This window comes from Pantherophis guttatus, chromosome 5, assembly GCF_059756535.1.
Source record: "Pantherophis guttatus breed Tessera chromosome 5, ASM5975653v1, whole genome shotgun sequence".
NCBI classification, from domain to species: domain Eukaryota; kingdom Metazoa; phylum Chordata; class Lepidosauria; order Squamata; family Colubridae; genus Pantherophis; species Pantherophis guttatus.
Window position 1 is genome coordinate 30,921,689 of NC_142067.1, and position 23,653 is coordinate 30,945,341.

Below are 23,653 nucleotides of genomic sequence, written 5' to 3' on the forward strand. Positions count from 1 at the left end.
ACACACTTAATGCATGATGCTATTTGGTTTCATTTCTTTAAAATGCTGGTTTCTTTTCCTTCTTTCTAATTTACCTTTGTGTATGTCAACATTCATTATCCTACTGTGCTTTCATAATTATTCCAATTGCAAAGTACAAAATTGCATTTTTTTCTGTTCTTCCTTTGAATGTTTGTTCTATGTCATTTTCCAGTACATGACTTCAACTCATCCATCACTTCATGCAATTCATGACTGTCTCATATTCTTGTTTCTTTGTCTTAGCACCTTTATTCTTATCAGTAGGTTCCATATAATTTTGCTTTGTCACATTTCTTGCCTTTATGTTCAGCAACTGGTTTACTGGTTGAAGAAGGGCTAAAATATGATGGTTAAATCAATTTTTAATAAATACTGTTAATCTACCTGCTTCTTCTGAAATAGCAGGAATGCTAATAGTAATAGTATTAATATGGTTTTATGTTGTTTTAATTCTTGAGAGGGAGCCACATGTATGGGTGGTTATATAAATGTTTTAAATGTTATGTCTGATATTAAGGAATAAAAGCTTTCTTTACTTAACAGAATTTTCTTTGGAGTACATAATATAGGATTGGTTTAAAATTGGAATGACAATACTAAAGTATTACATTTAACTCTGTTGTTCTACCTATTCTCCTTGTTTTATTAATCTCCACTTCTTCTTTGCACTCACAAATCTACCTTTAGCTAATCTCATACTTATCTTTTCTATATTCCCAATTTGTTGATTGTTTTGCAACATAGCAATTGATAACCTTTACTTTTATAACAGCAAGGTTATATGAAAATAAACTGAAATTGTCATTCCCAGACTACTCAGAATGATTGGTTTTTACAGGTACTTATTAATTTTTGTAAAAATATATAAAGTTGATTTTACTGCATCAGAGTTAATCTAACTAAGGAGTAAACAAGTTAATTATGGGCTGAATATGGCTTCCCAACACATTTTTTTAGTGTGTAGAATCTCCAGAATAGACAGGACAAAAGTTAGACAGTTTTTGTGCTTTTACTGATGTATTTGTAGTGCATTTTGCATTTGATGATGACTAAAGAATAAAACAGAACCTTATTGCAAGATTCTAGCTATTTTTTAAAAGTTTGTAACTCTTCAAAATGAAATAGAAAAAAGTAAAGAAAATATGTCATTGTGGTGTCATCGTGTCTGATTAGCTATAGTTCCTAAAAGACTCAAGATGAAAAAAGGTTATACTTCATAATTCCTGGACAGAAGTTGTGCATCTCTGATTTAGCTAAGGAGACAAAACTACTGATAATTTTATTACTTCCTTATACTTTGAAATGTACTATGGAAAACAGGCAAGTGAATGATACATTTACACTTAATGGATTTTACTTCAAAATAAAGAAGTTCAATAAAATGGACGATGTAGTTTCAAATAAAAGCTTGTGAAATTCTACATTCATCCCATACTTCTCCTCAAAAATGGAAACAACCTTCGAAAACTGCATATCTGTTGTGCAGGATAAAATGTTATGCCTTAATAGTTGTTAGTCTCTCTATATATCTTTTTTTTTTTCTATTATAGTTTATAAACCTTAATACTTTTTACTGTTTCACTACAGTGATGTTTATGTAACCTGATTAGAAATTATTGACATTGTACTATTTAGAAAGATTAAAGTACTGAATATATATATAAAGTAAAGTTACGTCGATATTAGTTACAATTTAGGTTGACTATAGAACAAGCATAAAAATGTTTGGCTTTTCATGCAAAGTTGGGTATAACATTAAAAAAGTAACCCACATGATCCTGGGCACTGCAACTGTCATAAATATGAGTCAATTGCCAAGCGCCCGAATTTTGATCATGGGACCATGGGGATGCTGGAATGGTCAGAACTGTCATAAGTGACTTTTTTCAGTGTTACTATAACTTTGAACAGACACTAAATAAATGGTTGTAAATCATGGAGTACATGTATTCTAAGATAGCGTGATATAGAATATGTATATTTCCAATGATCTGATATGTGTATAACATCGTAAAAAGAATTAAAGTTAACTGATATCTCTATCAGAATAGTTTGTTTAAATGTAAAAATGTTTCTGATGTAACTCCTGCTTTCAGGTCCCATCTACACACATCACATGTATGGGTAACCTGAAGCATTATTAAAATAAATGCATTATTCTGAACACACAGACTCAGTCTAGACTAGAAGACCTCCAAGGTCCCTTCCAACTCTGCTATTCTATTCTATTCTATTCTATTCTATTCTATTCTATTCTATTCTATTCTATTCTATTCTATTCTATTCTATTCTATTCTATTCTATTCTATTCCTACTTTTGGACCTTAGCCATTTTCACTAGTATACTCCATTAGGTGAGCTTGCTTTGCTAAACCTAGACAATTGCCTAGGTTCCATCATTGATCAGGATCTTTGCTACTCCATTTTCCTGGCTACCTTGGCAACTGATCCTTGCTGCAAGAACTGTTGCTGTTGTTGATAACCACTATGAATGCATTCCTCCCAGAATTGGCTCCCATTATTGAAAACCCATTGTTAATTGACTGGGTAGCTGGATTCTCTTACTGTTACCATCTGATGCCTACAGCAGTGTCTTAGATGTGGTAAAGCGCTCCAGAACTTGGAAGCTTCGTCATGACTCAGAATTTATCAGAATTTCTCAGAATGGAAAGATTGCAACTCTGTCATCTGCGAGAGTCATGCAACTCTGTGACCAACTGCTCTTAGAAAACTTACCAGTCTTTTTATGGAGGAACCAATCATGCAACTAGGAGGCCACAAAGGATTTGAATCTAGCTGCTCACTTGCAATATTTATTTGTGCTTCCTTATGACTTCAAGATTATAGCTACAATTATGCCTTTAGAAGAAATAGCATACTATACTGTCATTTTTGGCCAAATTTCACCCTGTCAGAGCAAAATTTCTAATAAGCAATCCTCCCATGCATGCCAATTTTTACCTTTAAAGTAAAGCATTGTATATCACTGTGGTATTATTATACCAATATTCCTGTTTGTGTTTTCTTATAACTTGATATTGCAGCAAACTGTACAGGAATTAATTTTGGCTACCCAACAGGCATTGTTCAAAGATATATTAGTGCTGTACATGCTGACTAACATAGTATGGCAATATGACTTTTTAAGGTATACTTTTGTGACACCTAAGGCTACATCTTTCTTGGCCTTTTCTTTAGATACCGTATTTTGAATTACTTGAGAGCCATTTTTTTGTTATGTGTGACAAATGGTTCTTCCAAGTTGATGAGATGTGCATATTTTATTGTTTCCAAAGCAAGAGATCACAAGTGTGAAATGAAATATTGCAGGAGGCATAAAAGTGCAGAGATGAAGGTAGAATTTGCATTGGCTTCACTTCAGCACAGATGGTGAAAAACTTGAAGCTACTTTTGGGTCCTGAGACCTTGCCCCCTCAGGCTAATAAATAATGGAAGAAACAGGGAAAATTAATTCCACTGAGATCAAATGATTCATACTCCTTAAAAATATGAGCCATGGGAAACCTGCCTGAGTTTCATTGTATTCTTGTATGCTTTGAAATATTTATTCAGTACCGTAGGATTTCTAATCAACAGTTAATCAAGGCTTAATAAAATGAGATATACTCTTAATGCAGCATAGGCTTCCCATATTTCCTGTTTGCTGAATTGGAAGAATAACTGCATCTTTATCATAGTATAATGAACCAAGAATATCCAAGACTAAAATGTTGAATTGTAGGCACAATGAAGCTGAGCCAGGCCGATGTAGCAAGGAAAATATTCAAATTTCATTTCAGGAACAGGTCACTAAAAGCAGAGAGTTAATAAGCATAACATACTAGTTTGTTGTTTAGAGAAAGGCAGAAGGTCAGATCCATGATATTATATTAAAGTTTTGCATGTCTTATTTTCAGTTATGCCAGCAGTCTTGTCTGTACACTCACTGTTGGTGTTTTTTTTTTTGGTGCTTTCGACTACCTGTATATGCACTATTGTATTGCTTTTGTGTATGTGTATGCATCTTTGAATCAGTTGTTTGATTCGTGGCAACTACCTGGCAATTCCCTGCATTTTTCTTGGCAAGGTTTTTCAGAAAAGGTTGCCATTGCTTCCAGGGGTGGGTTCTAAATTTTTTTACTACCGGTTCTGTGGGCGTGGCTTATTTTTGGGTGTGGCTTGGAGGTCATGTGACTAGGTGGGCGTGGCTAGCTAGTCAAAGTCATTTCTGGAAGGTCCTCGCACTTACGACCAGTCCTCGCACTTACGACCCGACTCATTTGTTTGCTTTTAACACTGATCAGCTGTAGGACGGCCCTTTGAAGCGCCGCGGCAAGAGTTTAAATAGTATTTTTTCCTTCTAGTCATCAGCTGGCACTCAGGAGGCAGCAATAGATTGGGGATGGGACCAAATTAAAGGTAAGAATAACGTGGGGGGATGAGGGTGGGAGGGCGGAGGGGAGAACCGGTTCGGTGATGTCATATCATCACTGCTACCGGCTCTGCCGAACCGGACCGGACCGGGAGGAACCCACCACTGATTGCCTCCCTCCTAAAACTGAGAGTGACTGGCCCAAGGTCATTCAATTGGCTTCCTGTCTAAGCTGACACGAGAACTCCTGATCTCTGGGTTTCTAGCTGGTACCTTTAGTAGTGCATCAAGCTGACTCCCTGTCACTGTGTCTTAACAAGATAAATTCAGACAACAGAACTTGCATTTTCCAAGTCTGAGAACCCTGATAGGCATTTCAGAGAAAGTCTCAGAATATCAGTTATCATTTCATTTTTTTCAGTCTTTCTCCAAGTAGTCCAAGGACTCCAAATTGAAGTCCTGCAAAATACAAGATCTCTGATCTAAGTAAAATATCTCTTCATAGATTTTTATATAAGTAGAACTAGTATTTTTCTTAGGGGAGTTTAGAGGCTTTTTTGTCAAGTCATATCAAGCTTTAGTGTCATGGATTTTTTAAGTGTTCCCACTTCAACACAGTAGTGAATTATGTTTTGCAATTGTAGTATGTGAGGGCATTATGGGAAAAAATAGGCTTGACTCCTTTTAGAAACTATTTTGGGTTATTTTTTTAGAGGAGATTAGATTATTTTTGTCATTATGATTTATCAAGTATTTTGTTCTTCTTAGCCAACACCATGCTGTATAAAAGTTTGGGATAGAAGATAAATTATTCTACCTGAAATCTTCAAAAGATATGTGTCTTCAAAAGAGATGTACCTGGACTTATCCAGCCCAATTTTGGTTGGACTAGATTTTTGGAAGTTAGAAAAGACTTAGCTATGTTGTCTTTTTTTCATGGGACAGAGGAATTTATTTATGATACTGCTTTTAAACTGGAGGCTAAAAAAATCCAAGCTAAACACCATAATATAAAATTATCTGAAACCTTTAGATACAATTAATTCTAGCTGGATGAATGTTTAATATAGATGGCATGGAATATATTTTGAGGGAAGTAATTTATTTGGAATCATCCTATTTCAGTTTCTGGAAAACATTAAAGCCAGTTTTACCTTGGACTATCTGAACAAGTAGAACAGGAGTATTCATAAAGCAAGAATACTTAGGGTAAATTTTGGCAGGCTGAATAGGTGAAAGACATGAGCCTAGAGGTTCCTGAAACGGATTTTGAGAAAATCATGCCCAAAATGCAATGGCCTTTGTAAGACAGAATAAATTGTCGTGCTGAAAAGTAGCAGCAGCTGCTGTGTTAAGCTGTTAAGAGCCTTTTAAAAAGAAATCAAAACAGTGTGGGTGGTTGTGTCATCTTCACTTATACAACACCTAGATGAATGTCTAAAAAATATCAGTAAAGAACGAATGCTTCCTTTATATTGGGTGTCCAAATGAAACAAACAAACAAATGCTTAGTTGATATAAATGGCAATAAATGAACATTTTAAAAGCATGTCTAATTTCTGAAGCAGCTTAAAATTAAATATCTGTAAAATGTGATTACAGATTTTTTTTTTCATGCTCAACTAGAATACTTAATTTTCATTTTCATTGAAAATCGGTGTGATCTGAAGTATCCTTGTACAATGTATTTTGTCAAAACCTATTCCTTGAATCAGTCATTATCAAAGGTGATAATTGATTTAGGATGCTAATTTCTGAAGACAACTTCTGATAAATTTCATATAGTTCATAAACTATGCAGAATAATTATTTTTAGCAAAGGTAAACTTTAGGAGTCACTTCATTTTACAGTTTGTTGCCATCATTGTGCCAATACATTTTTCTTTCTCTCCTGTATGAGCACTTTCTTTTCAGGATATCTTGACGTGATTTTTCTGATTTTCTGATTTCTCTTTGAAAGATTTATTTTCTATTAAATTCTATTTCTATATTTTTTTCTTTCATTACTTAATCAGTGCATTTCAGTGATAAACAAAATGTGAATAAGAATTTGCTTCATATTTCTAACGAAGTAACATTATTGCTTGACTTTGATTAGGGCCCAGATTGGAACATATATATGTAGATTAGTGCACTATTCTATATATATTTACACTATGCTTTAAGTACATAAAATGTCATATCATCTGAAGCTTCTTTTAATTTTACTATATTGCATTTGATCCACCAGAAGTGAGTTTTCCTGAGGCTCTGTCATTTTCAGGGGCTGAAAATGGCTGCCTTTTTCACACATTGTTCCTTAAGAAGGGAGAAGCCAGTACACATAATATCTACTAGAATACTTTTTCAGATGCACTTTGAATAAGTATGGAAGATACTGTGCTTCATAGCTCTCAACACAAAGTATAAAAAACCGAAGAAAATATCGACCTCTTAACATTGTAAGGGGTAACAGCAACTGCTAAAAATGGGACAAAATGTACATAACAAATATGTACAAAATAGACATGGAGAAAAATGAGTTCAGTCCATCCACATTGAAACTTCTTAAATATCTCACAGTCAGCTGTAGTGAACCACTCTAGATAGAATTTCTTCTGTTTTGTTTTTATTTCAGTTCCGTATGTGTATTCGTCCCCAGTGAGAACTTTTATGTAATGAAATTCATATAAGTAGAAAGTAGAATTTTAATGTATATTTTTCGTAATTATATGTTACCAAATCATTTAATGAGAGTATAATATTCTTTGAATATCATTCTGCTAATATCAAAATATAACAAAATGTAGGCACAACATTTATGATTTAACTAAGCCATAACATGATATACCTAACAAAGATTTACATAATAAACAGAACATTCAGCACAATTTTATTCCTTCCATAGGTGAATGAAATTATTTTACTCTTATATTCTTTCTTTGTCAGATCAGTTTCTAAACCAGAATTTAACCAAATATAGAAATGTACTATGTAGATTTGACATAATATATTTGCCATATTGGCAAATATGGAGACAGTTGAATACACTTTGCAGTTTTAATGACTCTAGATGCATTTTGAGATCTATTTTCCCATCATGGATAGGAAAACTTGGAGCTATATCTTATGAAGTAAAATGTTTCTATACTATGATTAGCTATAAATATATAAAACTAAATAAACCTGAAACCAGTGTAGCTGTGAAATGTGGATACTTGTTTTCATAAATATTGATATGTATGACAATCTCATCTCTATGGCCAAACAGATCTCATAGGGAGAACTTGCTCAAAGCATCAGTTGACAGTAAGTACTGAATAAGTGCTTTGTAGATCATTGCAGAGGACTGTGGAGATAGCCTTGACAAAGGAATACAACAGTCATTAGGATAACCATTAAGAGAAAATAAATAACAGCTCAATTCTGGAAAAGGAAGGGACATGACAAATAGGTTTAAAAGAACTCCTGAATTCATTCTGTTTGGAATACCTCTTAAAGCTTTGGAAAAGTTAGTAATGCCAAAATGTCCCTGCAGAAACATTATCAATTTATGTGATTTACTCTAAATTCAAGTTCAAACTTTAATATTATAACAATAGTAGTTTATCAGGCAAATAAGCATAGGATTTCAACTGAAATTGGCATTCAGGATTGAAAATCAAAGCAGTTTTTAAAAAATTCTTAAAAATAAGACATTGTAAAAGCAGGGAAGAAAAGAAGGGAGATATATGAATCCAGAACATTGGTACAATTGTATGAATTTTTAATAAAGCAAGTGTAATATAAGCTGACTCATGGGAATGAAAGAAAAGAGTGTGTAAAAGTAAAGCAAAAATGAAAGCTTTTAAGTACAAAATAAAGAAACTTCTGTGAATCCTACAGGAGACAGTCTATAGAAGAGAAACATTAATAGGAAAGTGTATATTTCTGTAATAGCCAATATTCATGGCGAGTGTCTCCAAGAATAATGTATCTATTGAAAATCTCTTATAGAATTATATATAACCAAAACACCTTATATGTTAATGGTATACCATGAGATGAAGAAGTGATGTTATGAACAATTATATTTTTAAATGTTCTATATTAAAGTACTGTATTGAAATACATCTGCCAGTAGCCCATTCAATCCTGGAGAGAAAATGGTTTTCCACTCTATTTCAGGTATGGAGGTAGTTATGTGTGTTTGGAAAAGCAATGTTTTTCTTCAAATCTATCTATTTTATACATTAAGAAAGAAATATTATTCAAAAAACATAATGTAGCAGTAAATATTCTAATGTTCTTTCTGTTGCAGAAATACATTTTAACGTAGTATTTTTTTAATTTACTATCATCCATTGATTTTAAGCAATATCTCCCAAAGTTTCTAGCAACCATTTCTGGGAATTGCAGTCTAAAATGTATACAGGCTAATGGATTATAAATAAATAAATATTAGTTAGTTAGTTTCAAGAAAGCTATCCCAAAGCACTTGCTAAATTATTATATCAAAATACTGTGAGTTTTTCAATCAAGTTGTGCTATTCTATGTCAAAAGGAAAAATCTTCAGATGAGATAAATAACAATATATTACTGAATGCAGATTCAGTCAAAATACGCTGCCAAATATCAGTATCAGGGTGGACCATGCTTAATAGCAATCCCAGCACTGAACATTTATAATGAATTACAGGTCAGCACTAATTTACATATTTTGTTTGCAAGCTTTATTTTAAGTAGGTAAAATTACATGTTATATCCCATTTTGTTTTTGGGTGCTACTGAATGGAATATTCTTTTTAAAAAGCACTTCACAGGCTGAATAATATAGTTAGAATAGAATATTTATCATTTTATATTTAGGAATCTCAATGCCAGTAAAATAAATGTATATTATAGGAATAGATACAAGGTTTAGAAAACAAAGTGTTCTGGTTTATCTGCCTGCTTATAAGACACTTATATAACAGATTATGGAATTATTATAAATCCTACATCTGGACAAGGTTTTAGAGAATCCATAAACATTAATTATATGTCACACATAGATTTCATTCAAATTTTGTCCTAAGTGTTATATAATATGATGCCCCTCCTCTCTTGGTATGATGAATATGAACAATTACTTCTTCAATTTTGTTTCCTCCATATGCATTGGATGACAAATTCTAGATTTTTCAGTCAGAAATACCCATTAATTCATCTGAAAGGCGTAAAATTGGGAATAGGGTTTCCCAGTCTTCTGGTGCATGTGGTCCAGACATTAATGGTAACAACTAAAGTTTTTTTTTAATATGGAACTAGTTTAAGGAAAGAAAGAGAGAGAGAGGAAGGAAGGAAGGAAGGAAGAAAAGAAAAGAAAAATAAATAAATAAATAAATAAATAAATAAATAAATAAATAAATAAACAAACAAACAAACAAACAAACAAACAAACCAAAAATGAGCACCAAGCTCCAAGCTATTCATGAATGAACTAAGTAGTATTAATTACAACTATACAAAAATGTAAAGATCCTAGTGAATCAATTGAAACATTTCGCATTATCTTTATTGTGAGGTCTGTTTTTTCTGCTGTTCCTCACAGGAGTATTAATTCATAATAAAAGTAATTCTGCTAGCCTCAATCAACTCAGATAAAATTGGTGATCTCGATAATAGATGCAAATAATCCATCTGATATTAAAGCAAATACACCTTAATCTCAGACAGAATTGGAGTTACATCTCCATCTCAACATTTTTATTTCTATGTAGTTAATTGTATTTTGTGCAGAAAGAATGAATGTATGAATGTCTGTAATGTATGCAGTATTCCAGTTGGGTGGGAATCTCCATGCCAGAAGCATCTAACAAAGAAATGTTATGTAATTAATTTAAAAAGTAGTTTTTATTTTGCTTAGAGAATAAATATAACAGCTGCAAAATTAATTATTCTAAAATAAAGACTTCAGTATATCCACCTTTAATAACTCCCTTTTCTAAAAATGTGTTTAAAATGGAATAAATCCCTGAAAGCAAGATAATTTTGGGCATTCAGAATATGTGCAATGATTTGACTTGGAGGGACTGATATCTTGGTTGCAGATTCTGCCAGAATGTGGAGGCTGGATATCATACTAAAGCTTTGAGCTCCATTTGGTGCCTTTTACTTCTGTCTTGTTTCTATCTGTGCAGGAGATGTGAAAACTAGCTTTGTCCTGTTTCCACAGCAGGGTTTTGGTTTATTTTGTTTTTTATAGCATTTTATTCCATGGCCCAACTCCAGAGCAGAGCGTATTGCAAAGATGGATTTGAATGTCACATTTAACAAAATGACTTGTGTATGAGACAGCCTTCACTGCTATACAATTTTAAAAACTGATTAATTAAGGGTGCAGCATAATTATTAATAATTTGTTGGCTAATACATGGAATAATTATATTTTACAGTTGAATTTAACTGCATAAACTTAAAATTGAGATGTGTAGGCTAACAGTTGTCTGGTTGTTTGTTTTTATCTTTTATGTATCAGAAAATTATCTGTCTACTTTTGAAGTGTAGTCCTATTTTTTCATTATTAATAGTGATTTTTCATATCTTATGCAGTATATTTATATCTATTGCAGTTGAATACATATTTTTGTGTTCTCACTTTAGTTGTAGAATCAAGAGTATTATTAAGAATCCTGTTTAAATGAATAGTATGAATCTCATAATTTTTGTAAACTTGATAGAAACAAAGAAAACACATTGGTACTCCATTCTGCTAAAAAGTATACTATTCAGTGATAGCGTTAAAAGTGCTGAGGATCTTAGGATGGAATTTAAAAGAATGAATGCAGTTTATTATTGTCTCAACATTTTTAAAAATGTGTTTATCACTGTCTATACTGATAAAGTTCTTATAAAATATGTTTCGTGCATTAGTAGCACATTCAATCTTCTGTATTTCAGTCCCAGATAGTATATTCTATCACTTAGAACTGTATTTAATTTAAATAGCATTACTACTATGACTACTGGAATAATGCACAGTCTAAAACTAATGAGAGGGATACAGTAGGTAGTTTGCATATCACATGATTAAAGTATTTTCAAAAGAAAAACTATTGAATAAATAAATGAATGATACCAGTAAAATGCTGGTGCCAACGCTAATGGATTTTGATCTATTAACTGTCTTCCAAAATAGGAGACCATATCATAGGAAGAAGGATACTTTTCTACCCAATTTCTTCAACATATCCACTATTTATTGGGAATGATTGGTTGATTCTGAGTGGAAACAAAGCATTTTTGGACAAAGTATCTTATAATAAATACACACAGAAGACCACTAGCTGTATCCCATATATGTCCTACCATTTTCTTATGTCTGTTTTCTTATTTCTGTGTCAACAGTCCAATCAGATGCATACTTACTTAACAGTGAAAATTATTTGATTTTGGTAGGGTTCATCTCATTTTGTGTTAACTATTAATATTGATGATAAAGAAGAATATTTGTAGTCAAGGGTTGGAACGAGGTATCCCTGGTGCTCTCTGAACTTGGTTATTTTTTTGCAGATATTTCATTATCCAAAATAAGCAACATTATCAATGCTAGTAAGGAGTGGTATTTGCTTTCAATCTATATTCTAATGGCTTGGCCTGTCAGTATTTGGGGGGGGGAGTAGTCTTAGGTTAGGGTTAGGGTTTAGGGGTCAGCCTAGCACACAAACTAGTTAAAGCCCTCAAAACATCCTAAGTAATCCAAAAGACAGCAACTCCAGAAGAAAAAACAGGAGTCATCTATAACATGCATTGTAAAGACTGCAATAGCCACTGTGTAGGACAAAAAGGCAGAAGACTGGCAGAGAGCATCCATGAACACCAACTGGCAATCAGAAGACATGATGAAAACTTTTTAATTTCACAAGATATGGACAGACTAACCATAGTTTCAACTGGGAAACTGTGACTATTCTAGACCAAGCCAATCCAAAAATGCTAGAGTGGTGATGGCTAACCTTTTTGCCATTGCATGCCAGGAGGGGAGGGTGGAGGAGGTTCACACGCATGCCCACACCCATAATTCTAGGCATCCCGCTGCACATGCTGGGGACTGGGGACAGCAAAAAATGTCACTTCCTGTCCAACCGGGAGTTGGGAAATGGGCCATTTCAGGCCTCCAGAGGGCCTCGGAGGGGGTGGGGGTGGGTTTTCGCCCTCCCCAGATGCATAGAGAGGATCTGGAGCCAGGTGAGAAAGAAAAACGAACTTCCCCCACCCACTCCAGACCCCCTGGAGGCAGGAAACAGCCTGTTTCCCTACTTCTGGTAGGCCTAGAAGGCCCAAAAATCAGCTGGCATTCGCACCAGAGCTGAAATGGCATGCCCACTGATATGGTGGCACACGTGCCATAGGTTCACCATCACTGTGCTAGAGAATTCCTGGAAGCCTGACACTGACAAATTGGCCATCAATAGACACATAGACATAAACAACATCTACATACTGTGAAAAATAAGACAATCAACAAGTCGAAAAGGGTGCAAAAAGACTAAAACAGCTCCTCACTAGCAATCAACACTCAAATGAACAGAGATTACCACCAAGATTAACATCAGACCAACAATCAAGAAATATTCCAATCAAGGAACTTCCAAAAAATATAACAGTAAAGAGGCCAACTCTTTAGAGAAGAACGTTTAAGACCACTCCCACCAACACAGAGCAAGATAAACTGAGAGCAAACCTCGCTACTTAGTAGCAGTGGTAATGTTACCTATCTTGGGTAATGTCTACAAGAAAATGAACAAGCTCATAGAGCAACAAGGACCGTCACAACTTTTAATAAATTATCTCAAATTGAACTAAATATTACACTATTAAGAATAACAGAAATATCCTTTTAGTAAGGAAAAAAATACTGCCTTGAATTACAGAACTCCAGCTGTATTGCAAGTCAGTTAGTGTTTCCATTTTGCAACTTCCAAAAATGTGGACTTCTCCCAGAATTTTCAGCAGTGCTATGCTGGCTGGGAATTTCTGGAAGTTCACATTTTGGAAGTTGGCAAGAGTGAGAAATAAACATGTCTTCTCTCATAATTGGGAAATTTGTATATCCTTTCTTAGATTTGTAATGCTTATTTTTTCATATTAGCTATTTCAGTCTTCCTTCTGAGTAATTATAACATTTTCATTTTAATGGAAATAATTTTTACTGACATTGACATCATTCCATACATTATATATTATCATTTTAAGGTGAACACCAATCAGTTGATACCTTTCTACCAAGTGAGGGAAAATCAGAAAGTCCAGGCAGTTTAAATTATTATAAAGGTTTATTGAAGTTTATGTTCTCTAAAGGAATCTGAATTACTAATGTCAAAACAAATAGGTGGTAGATAAAAGTCAATGGATTTCAAGGTGTTTCCACTTCTGAAGAATTGAATTCTCCATTCATGGCAGAATGATGAGCTGAGCTGAGCTTGACATTTAGGAGCTGGAAAAAGGCTTTCCAAAATCTAGATTGGAACTGTATGCCTCTGTCTGAAATGAATGCTAGATCATGCCATAGTAGTAAAAAATGTGGTCTAGAAAAAGTTGGGCAGTGTCTACGGTATTGGGCAATCTCTTGCAGGGTGTGAAATGAGCCATCTTGATGAATGGTAGTGAAGCCTAGAACGGGTAAATCAGTAATAAAATTCGAAGAGATTGTATGCCATGGGTGTCTCTGTGGCGGGGTGTTGATTGTGGCTGCAGGCTTCTGATGGCAGAGTTTGGCCCTCCTTACATGTATAGCAAGAAGACATGTATTCCTTTATGTCTGCTGCCATCCTAGGCCATCAGAAGTCTTTTCAAGTACTCTGCAGAGTTTTGAACACTTCCCTCGGGCTCAGCCTGAACCTCTCCTACACTTTCTATCCTTTCTAAAAGTAATTTTATTCAGCTTTATTTTACGATGATATTAATACCATCAGTATATTGTACTTGTTAATCTAAAGTGCAACAATATCTACTCTGCTATACTTTAGTTACAGAAACTGCAGGAAGTCGTTTCCAACTTTTTTAGCTGAAACAGATCAAAAATCTATTACTGTTTGCCTGTAATATCCTCAATTTATAAATTACGTAGAAAAATAGTAACAATATGTGTTGTGATTGTTTCCGGAAGAGGGAATCAAAAAACTATAGGACAAAAGGACTATAAGTTAAAAATAAAGGTTCAGCTAGACAAGGATAAACTGAAATGGAAAAAAGTGAGCATCTGAGAAATGAAGTGTAAACTATTGGTTATACAATAAGAGAAAGGAAAAAAAAAATCCAGATGAGCTACACTACTAAAAGTTAGAGATCAAAGAATTATCTCAAATTGAAATCCAAAGAGACACAGGGAACTATATGAAGAGAAGAAAGTATGCACAATGAAGTACAGAGAAAGTAGTTTCATAATTGATTAAAAAGCAAACATGATTAAAATAATAACAAACTTTTCTTCCAGTTAACATGATATCGTATTTAAGTTTTAATTAAATTGTAAAAATTGGCCTTAGAGCATAATTGTGAATCTCTACTGTATTGTAAAACAAGAATGCTGAAGTTGGTTCTGATCCCAGTCCTTCAGAAATCTTGTAAAAGCTTCCTCTTTGCTGATTGTTACTAAGTGCAAACTTCCTTGGTGTGAATATGAATTGCCCTGAAAGAACTCCTTGGCTATCAGGATGCGCTGAAATATATATCTATATATGTATGTATGTATGTATGTATGTATATATATATATGTATATGTATGAATGTGTGTGTGTGTATATATATATATATACACACACACACACTCATTTTTGTTCAGTGAATTCAATGAATAAAAATGAGTTGCCTCATTTTTGTAGGAAAATTATAAAATTTAAATTGCAGTAATTATAAATATCAGAAGAATGGGCAGAGCCTATTGGCTCAGTTCCATAATTAATTTGTTTTTATGAATTAATTACCACAATGGTAATTAATTGGAGTATCAATATGGAATCTGAATTTATTAAGCATAGCCCTCGGCACCTTGCTAAGATGTGTGTGCCAAGACTGTGAGGTCACTGAGTATTCCTTAGTTTCTGAGAATCATGGGAAACTATACTGTATTCTTGTATATGAAAAGGCATCCCAGATTTTTAGTTAAGTGGCGTGTGAATTATGAGGGACTGAACTTTGCTACTCAGAAAAAGATGCTGATTCTCATATTTCAGGATTCTTGAATGATGATGATGATTTCTTTCTGACCCAGTTAGATAATGCCCCTGGAGTTATCTCCTAGGAAGAATGTGTCAAGAAGTAGAGGTTGTCAGTCTGTAAATTCCAATATCTTTGTTGGCATATGCAAATGCATTCAATATTGTTGTAAATGTGACCAGATTCTTTCTTCCATTCCTCACATTAGTTGAAGGGTTACTTCTGTGGAATATAATTGCAGAACAAGAAGTCATGATACCCAAGGAAAGCAGAATGTTGAAAGGCTCAAAGAAATAATCCTCAAATCCTTTTTAGGATGAAAGAAAACCAAATCAAACAAACCAAACCTATCTTGATAGTACCAGATGATGGTGTGATATACTCAAATAGGTAACTTCCAGGTTCATCCCATCTGGAGGTGATCAGATTCAAGCCTTCCTTAATCTACTTTGCTTTTATATTTTGTTGTAATTTTTAGATTTTTGTTATAATGAGTTTTGTATTGCAAATGGATACAAGAACACATTGACAATAATCTTTTTCACTTTTACTTCCTAATTACTGCTGTTTAAGTCATGCTGCCTTTAATTCAGACCATCAGTTATCTACTGAGAACCTTATGCTCAATGAATTTATGAAATTTTATTATAAGACTTATCTGTCTATCTGTCAAATCTGATGGCAGTTGATCCCATAGTTTATGTATTGTATGAAGAAGTACTTTTTCTTAGCATCCTGAATATACACTTACAAAAGTGAAAAAAATTAATAGTCTTTTATTGTATCTCCATAATAGCAATAAAATTAAATGAGAAGTCTTTCAGTTAAGAAAAAATCAAATTAAATATAAATATGTAGTTTGGAGAATATTTAGCTTGATAGTAAGTCATATGTAAAGCATCCTGGATCTGTAGGAATTTATAAGATGAATATAAGTTAACAATAAAATATTGCTACTAAAAAAGCAAATGCAATTTTAAATTGAATAAATACAAATTCTTGTTAAAATAATATTTCTGCTCTATTGTCCATTAGTCAGTCTCACCTTAAATACTATGTCATGTTCTGGGAAACCGGTCTGTCAAAATAATCAGGCAAACTACAGAGAATTCAGAGAATTGCAACAGGTTTAATCATGGAAATAGAATATCAGGAAGAAGAAAATGGGTATGTTTAGTGCCATATTAGTATTATGTGAATTATTTGAAAGATGCTTTGCTGTAGTAAAACACTGAGAATTCTTCATCTCTTGAGAAGCTTAAGAATCTTTCATCACCAAAATTCTATGCAACATGCTTTTGAATTTGAAAAAAAAAAAAAAAGAGATCATTCATTTTTGTTCTAAAGTTCTAAAACATTCATTTTCATCCAGATGTAACCACAAGGTGCTTTAAAGATGTTTTAAAGAAAAGTAAACATACTTATGGACCTACGGAAAACTACAAAGAACCAGCCTTGAATAGAACCAACGGAGGAGCTGGCACCTGGATCTGGCAAAAGCTGGGAAGTATCATTGAATAGACTGTGCATGGGTACAAGATCCAGTGATACTCTGAGCAAATGGAGCTATCTGGTTGCTTCCTTTATGATTAAGGTTATATGCAAAAAACAACACATATGTATACCTGCCCTTTGCGCCCTGATCAGTGTACACTTGAGGACCTCATGGCAATGCAACAGAATAAAATTAATATTGCTAATTTTGGGGCAAGATCTGTTTAACTTGTACATATTTCAATCTTGTATTTTATATTTTATATCATATAGTATGCCTTATTTTAATCGTGATACATTTGTTAAATCTTTTTAGCAATATCTTTGAATTAAAAACATAATCAAATCCCAAGGCATGTTTGACAAATTATGGGTGTTTGTGGGCTTCCTCTCTTTTAGCAAATGGAAGGTTTAGATATATCTTTAACACATATCTATAACATACATAACTTCAGCACTGCTGTTAGATGTTATGCTGCATTGACACTTCCTCAACCAACAGGAAGGGTCTGTTTTGCATTACTGTCATTCCTAAGGGGAGGAATGTGAGAGAACTAAGTGCTTCAGAGACTAAGAAGAGACAGCGCTTTTTGCTGAAGGCAGCTGTTTGAGGTTACCTGAGGACAGAGTCTGTTCTACTGACTGAATACATACACTGTGTTTCACTAGTTATGGATATACTTTAATAGACAAATCTCCTGAACAAATAGGAAACATATTGTATTCCTGGGAAGCTTTCTTTTGAGAATTATTTGTAGTTTTAAAAGTCAGCAATTCCTTAATGTATTAATTTCATATATATTTCAAATTTCTTAGATTCCGAAGCAGTTCCAGTAATGTGCAATATAGAAAAAGAAAATATCAACCACTAGTAGTTGTTGAAAGCAGTTGTATTTGAAAATAACCAAAATAACATTGATTCTAATATACCTGGATAAAAGATGTGGTATTTAATCATCATAATATGTTACAGAGGGCTACTTTGTACCATGTAAATTATATTTTGAAATTTAAATTTTATTCTGAGTATTGTTTTTCTTTGCCTGGAATATGGTATTATCAAGATACATTATGTGGGAAATGCTTGTTTTGTTTTTCTGTTATCTAGATGTAATGGAAGAGAACCAGTTTGGTGTAGCTGTCAAGCCATCAGTCTAGAAACTTGGAGACCATGATTTTATTTATTTTATTTTTTATTTTATATTGGATTTCTATACCGCCCTTCTCCCTAAGGACTCAGGGCGGTGTACAGCCAGATTAAAAAAAACATGCAGAACAAATATTAAAAACAATTAAAAGATATATAAATTTGGCCCAATTAAAACTCATTTACCAATTAAGAACGTTTAAAACATTTAAAAACAGTTAAAAATTTCATCTTAAGCCAGCCCGGCTTGTTTAAATAAATGGGTTTTAAGGGCGCGACGGAAGGCACTGAGGTCTTGGATTCTCCTTATCTCTGGGGGGAGCTGATTCCAGAGGGTGGGTGCCCCCACAGAGAAGGCCCTCCCCCTGGGGGTCACCAGCCTGCATTGTTTGGCTGATGGCACCCCGAGGAGGCCCTCTCTGTGGGAGCGCACGGGTCGCTGGGAGGTCGTCGGTAGCAGCAGGCGGTCTCGCAGATAGCTAGGCCCTATGCCATTTCTAGTGGCCTTAAGCACAAAATCAGTCATTTTCTCTCAGCCCTAGAGAAGAGGCAATGGCAAACCACTCCTGAATTTCTAAAATCTTGTCAAAAAAATCTTCAGTGATTTGTCCAGGCAGACTCCAGGATTTAAACTCTTAAAACAAATTCCTGGATAGTTCTGGCTTAAAAAAAAATCTATCTAAAAATCTAATTATTGGAAATGGGGCTAAAAACGGGACATTCTCCCTATAAATGGTCATTGTGTTTGTCTTAACATGTCAAAAAGATGAATCTGAGTCACTGAATCAAGGCTCTGGACTCAAGGCTGAGTTGTGGTCATTCCTATATAGAGATTCCTAATTACATACTTTCATCTATTCCATGCTACAGTGCTAAACTATCATTGCTAAGTTTAAGTTTCTCCTTTAATATTGTTATTTCTGTTTTTATCAGAAATTGTCATGCATATTTTTGTAAGCAACTACATTAAGCTGATATTTATTTAAAACAATTGATCTATATGTCAACAGATACTAATCAAGTTTGCTCTATGAATTTTGAATGCTAGTCTAGTACAGATTCTCTGTTACCAGTTGTTGAGCAAAAACTATCTATATGTAGGCTGTTACCCATATATGTATAGCTAAAACAGATAGGTTGGACACTAATACTGAAATTCTTTTTAGATATCCAAGTCTAGAAAGACAGACCCAACTATTAAAGCAACCTATAAAGTATGAGTTAATTCATGCACAATTATTATTTAATAAGCATAAACTTCATGGGTGGATGAAAAGTAGGTATAACAGAGATAAGAACCCAATTTGTGAATTATTGACTCCTGAAATTCCCCCTCGCCGCACAATATTCATAGCTTCTCTGGTACTCAGAATGGAGCAAGAAGGTGCAAAACGAGTCTCAATCTACTGTCAATAACCCAAGCTACTTCAATGTATCATAAGAATCAATAACAAGTCTCATCCACTCTGGTAGATAATATATCAAGCCACTAATACTTATCAGAAACTTTGAAAAAGACTTGCCCATTTAAGTTCCAAACACTTCTAATGATTTTGTTAAAACAAAAGTTGAGACTCCTATTTAACTAGTAAATACTGAGTATAAAATATTGATATGGTACTGATTAGGTAAGCTGAACCAATTGTCTATCATCATCTGAATTTTGCCACTACACTTGGTATGATTTTCATCATTCTTGGACCATTTCTCTTCAGTAAAGATATAATCTATTTGTTTTATCCTTAATACAGTGTTTTTAGAATGCAGTTCCAAGATTGACTGATACACATTGAAACTTTTGTGTGGTTTTTAGGTTTCACTTACAGTTTTATAAAACATGACTTTCAATTTATTTTGTTTATTCCCTTCTAAGGAAAATTTACAAAATCATCTGTAAAGCCCTATTACTAAGTGAGAAAGAACAGCAGGATAATGATGAGGAGCATTTTCCTAGGGAGGAATACTGAAACTGTTGAACTTTCATTTAAAAAGAAAAGGATGACAAATGGACATAGTGATAAAGATACTGTTATGAGTTATGTGAGGAGGGTAAATGCAGGGAGATTATTTTCTCACAATTCTGAATAAGCAATAAATCCACTGAGAAGAAATAACAGGAAGTAGAGGAATTTTTTTTCACAATACATAATGTGTTTTTGCAAAGGATTTAGCAAGTTTTTGAAGGATACCTCTATTAAAAAGCAATGGCTTATATTTATGTTCCCTGTTTTCCTTGTTAAAATCTGTAGTAAGGAGGAGTCAGGAAAACTGTGAACTTTCTCTGTCCAATTTTTTACCAGATACTGTCCTTTACTTAGGCAGTATCTGGTAAATTTTCTGTGCCTGTGGAAGAAGACTTTCTGTTTGGAGAGAATCACTTGTGTATCTTAACTATATATGATTTTCTTCACTTAGATAATATTATTATTGCCTATTAAAGTGTGTTACATTTGTTTGATTGTTGTAGGATTGCTTTGATTGTTGTGAGCTGTCTAAAGTCATTGAGAGTTGGGTGTTTAACAAATTATTATATACACAACAGTGTGAAATCACAGCTGCCAGTACTTTAACTGGTTTTGGCTTTCATACACATCAAGTTCTTTCTGAGTTCCTCTCAAGAATCTAGGATATCATAATGTATTGGCATATAATATGTGTGAATCCAAGTAGTGTGGCCTTTTGTAATTAACAAATGTCAATGTGCAGATTTTCTGTCAAAGATTTTTTGGTATGGCATCCAGTGTGCCATACGGGTCCATTGGGACCCGTAAAGTTGGTTTCTGACATAATCTTTCAACTTCAGTTTTCAGAATTGTCTCATCTTCTCCAATTCTTTGTCTTCCATTTTACTATTTCTCATATTGTGACATTAATTATTCATAATTTCTTTTTTTCAACCAAAGTTAAATATGGTGTTATGTTATATGCCAAAATTTGACCAGTTTGTATTTGGAAATCCCACAATATTTTCACTTGCTAATTTTGACTACTATTTCTACTCTATATTCTCACCAATTTTTCATGACTTGTAAGCTGTTGCCAAGTTTTATCTTCATCCACTTTTCAATAATAATAATAATAATAATAATAATAATAATTGATTGTTTCCACTTTTGAAAAATAGGCAAAAAGCTTTAGGTTAAAGAACTGCAGTGTCAAAGATGAATATTATAACTGAAAATATTAATTTTATTTCATTGTTGAGTTTATTTATATATGGTCTTCCAATTGTACTGTTATTTAAATAATCAAGAACATAAAATGCTATAGTTCAGTTAAAAGTATAGTTAAATGTAATGAAATACTATATTTTCAGCATAATTGTTTTAAAAAACAGATTTAAAAGAAAATAATAATTGCAATAATGTAAAATAATAAAATGCAGCACCCCCTCCTTCCCAAAAAAGGACTCATCAAATTTACTTACAAGGATGCAAGGATACCTTCTTGGGAATAGTTTTCAAAAATAAGGTATTACGCTGATCACCTTTTGTGACGTGAAATTGCTCAAGGTAAAGTCTTTGATAAGAATTCTAGGACTTGCTTATCTATGTGAGAAATAAGACAACATCTGGATCCTAAAATAATAAGAACATTGCATAGTGAATCATGTTGTCCATACCACAGCTATCCCAGATTTAGGTAACTACCTATTTAGTGGGTTCTAAAAGTATGTCCTAATCTGATCATCATCTCAAATAAAATGAGGACATTGGAACAATTAAAAGGGATAAAACCTATGAGAATTTCTGAGCAGCCTTGAATATTCAGGTAGAGCAACAGTTAAGTCAAAATGTCAGCTCCTGTACAAATCCCAAATAAGTGATCTTTTCAGAGAAAAGACATTTTCACTGCTTGCCATTCTGCTGTTATACCCAAACCTTTCCCCACATCGAAAACAAATCTCATTGTAAAATTCCCTAAAATATAAATTATATAATTCATTTCACCATGTTATCTTTTAGAAATTGGTTTTCTGTTAACTTTTCTTAATTTTTAATATGTGTAAAGCTTCATTTGTACCACAGTGGACTGACTAAAATTCACTGTAGTGTTCAATGTGAAGTTATAATACCTTGGTTATCTGGCAGTTCTAATCTAGCAAGTGTGCATAAATTGTTCTGAGAACAGAATTAATGGCTATAAGGTAAATCCAATTTCTTCTTTGTATTTATGTATTTAGACTCAGAGGAAGTAAGAAATTCAGACCTCATTTTTAAGCATTCGGAATAAATAATTAATAGCATAAGAAGGATCTTTAAACTTGTGTGAAAGTGTCTGTGCCCTGTGGTGAGTGGAACGTATTCCATAAAACGGAACTAATATGAGGTACAGTTTGTTTTGTGGCTTTTGGACCATCTGCAGGAGACTGGTAAAGAGACACAGGGATACCAAATAAAAACATAATTGTGATATAATGGAAGTATGAATCAGCCATTCGGACATTCAAACTGGAAAAAACAGGCAAGGTCTGAGAATATTTCTAGAGTGGCATTATAATTCATTATTGACTGGAAAGACATGAGGCTTTAACCTTAAGGCCAAAGATTGTGAAGTTTGGAAAGACCTATTTTTTCAGTGCAAGATGGTAAACTGAATCAATGTAAAATTTATTTATTGCTTGTATGCTAGCATTTTTTTAACAGTTTGCCCTTGTAGATTAATACAAACTGGAATACCATAATAAGAAATAGGAGGTAAGAAAAGTCTCCGATTGAAGATCAGGTATATCAGGTGACTCTCTGAATAAAGAGTAAAAAAAAATTAGCTTGATCTGAGCAATATCATTGTTGGTGTTTTTTCATAGAAACTATGAAGGGCAATTTCTTTTTACTTACTCATTCTGTTTTTCAGGGGGGAGGGGTTGTGTTGACAGTACATTTTCTTTATTTGTATTCTAATTGGATATAAATATGTAGCTTCTTTTACAGTGGAGGCTGCAATTCTAAATGTGCCTTCTAGGGAGTAAGCCCCATTGAACACAATGAGAATTAATTCTAAGTAAATATGATATAGTCATATTAAAATAATAGAAACAGAAAACGCAACCAAAATGAAATTATGTTCATTAGGCTGGAAAAGAAAACATGACATTCTTGATTATTAGATGTACTGGAAGCATGTGAGTATTTATTTTGAGGATATGAATTTGAAAGGTCTATGTTTACCTATTGTAAAAAAAAAAGTGAGTGCATTATATTGGAAGGATTATGAGTGAAAGAGAAACCAGCAGAAATGAATGAAGGCATGATTTCATGTACATTGAATTAGTTCTGATGAAATTACTATAGTTTCAAATCTGAAGCAAGAATAAAAATTAGGATTGTGTAAACCCTGGAATTCTCACAAATTATTTTCCAGATATAGGAACATGTATCATTTTGTCATTTAAAATTTGTTGTTTGGTTGTTTTCATATTCTACACTTTAATCAGCAGGTCATGACTTCTTTTCTACATTAT

At 33.4% G+C, this 23,653-nt stretch overlaps 1 protein-coding gene across 16 annotated transcripts in view; it reads left to right on the forward strand.

The window, feature by feature from the left end:
- Positions 1-23,653, forward strand: part of ZBTB20 (zinc finger and BTB domain containing 20) — a 531,250-nt gene that overhangs the window by 170,239 nt on the left and 337,358 nt on the right. The gene's annotated exons all lie outside the window — the stretch shown is intronic.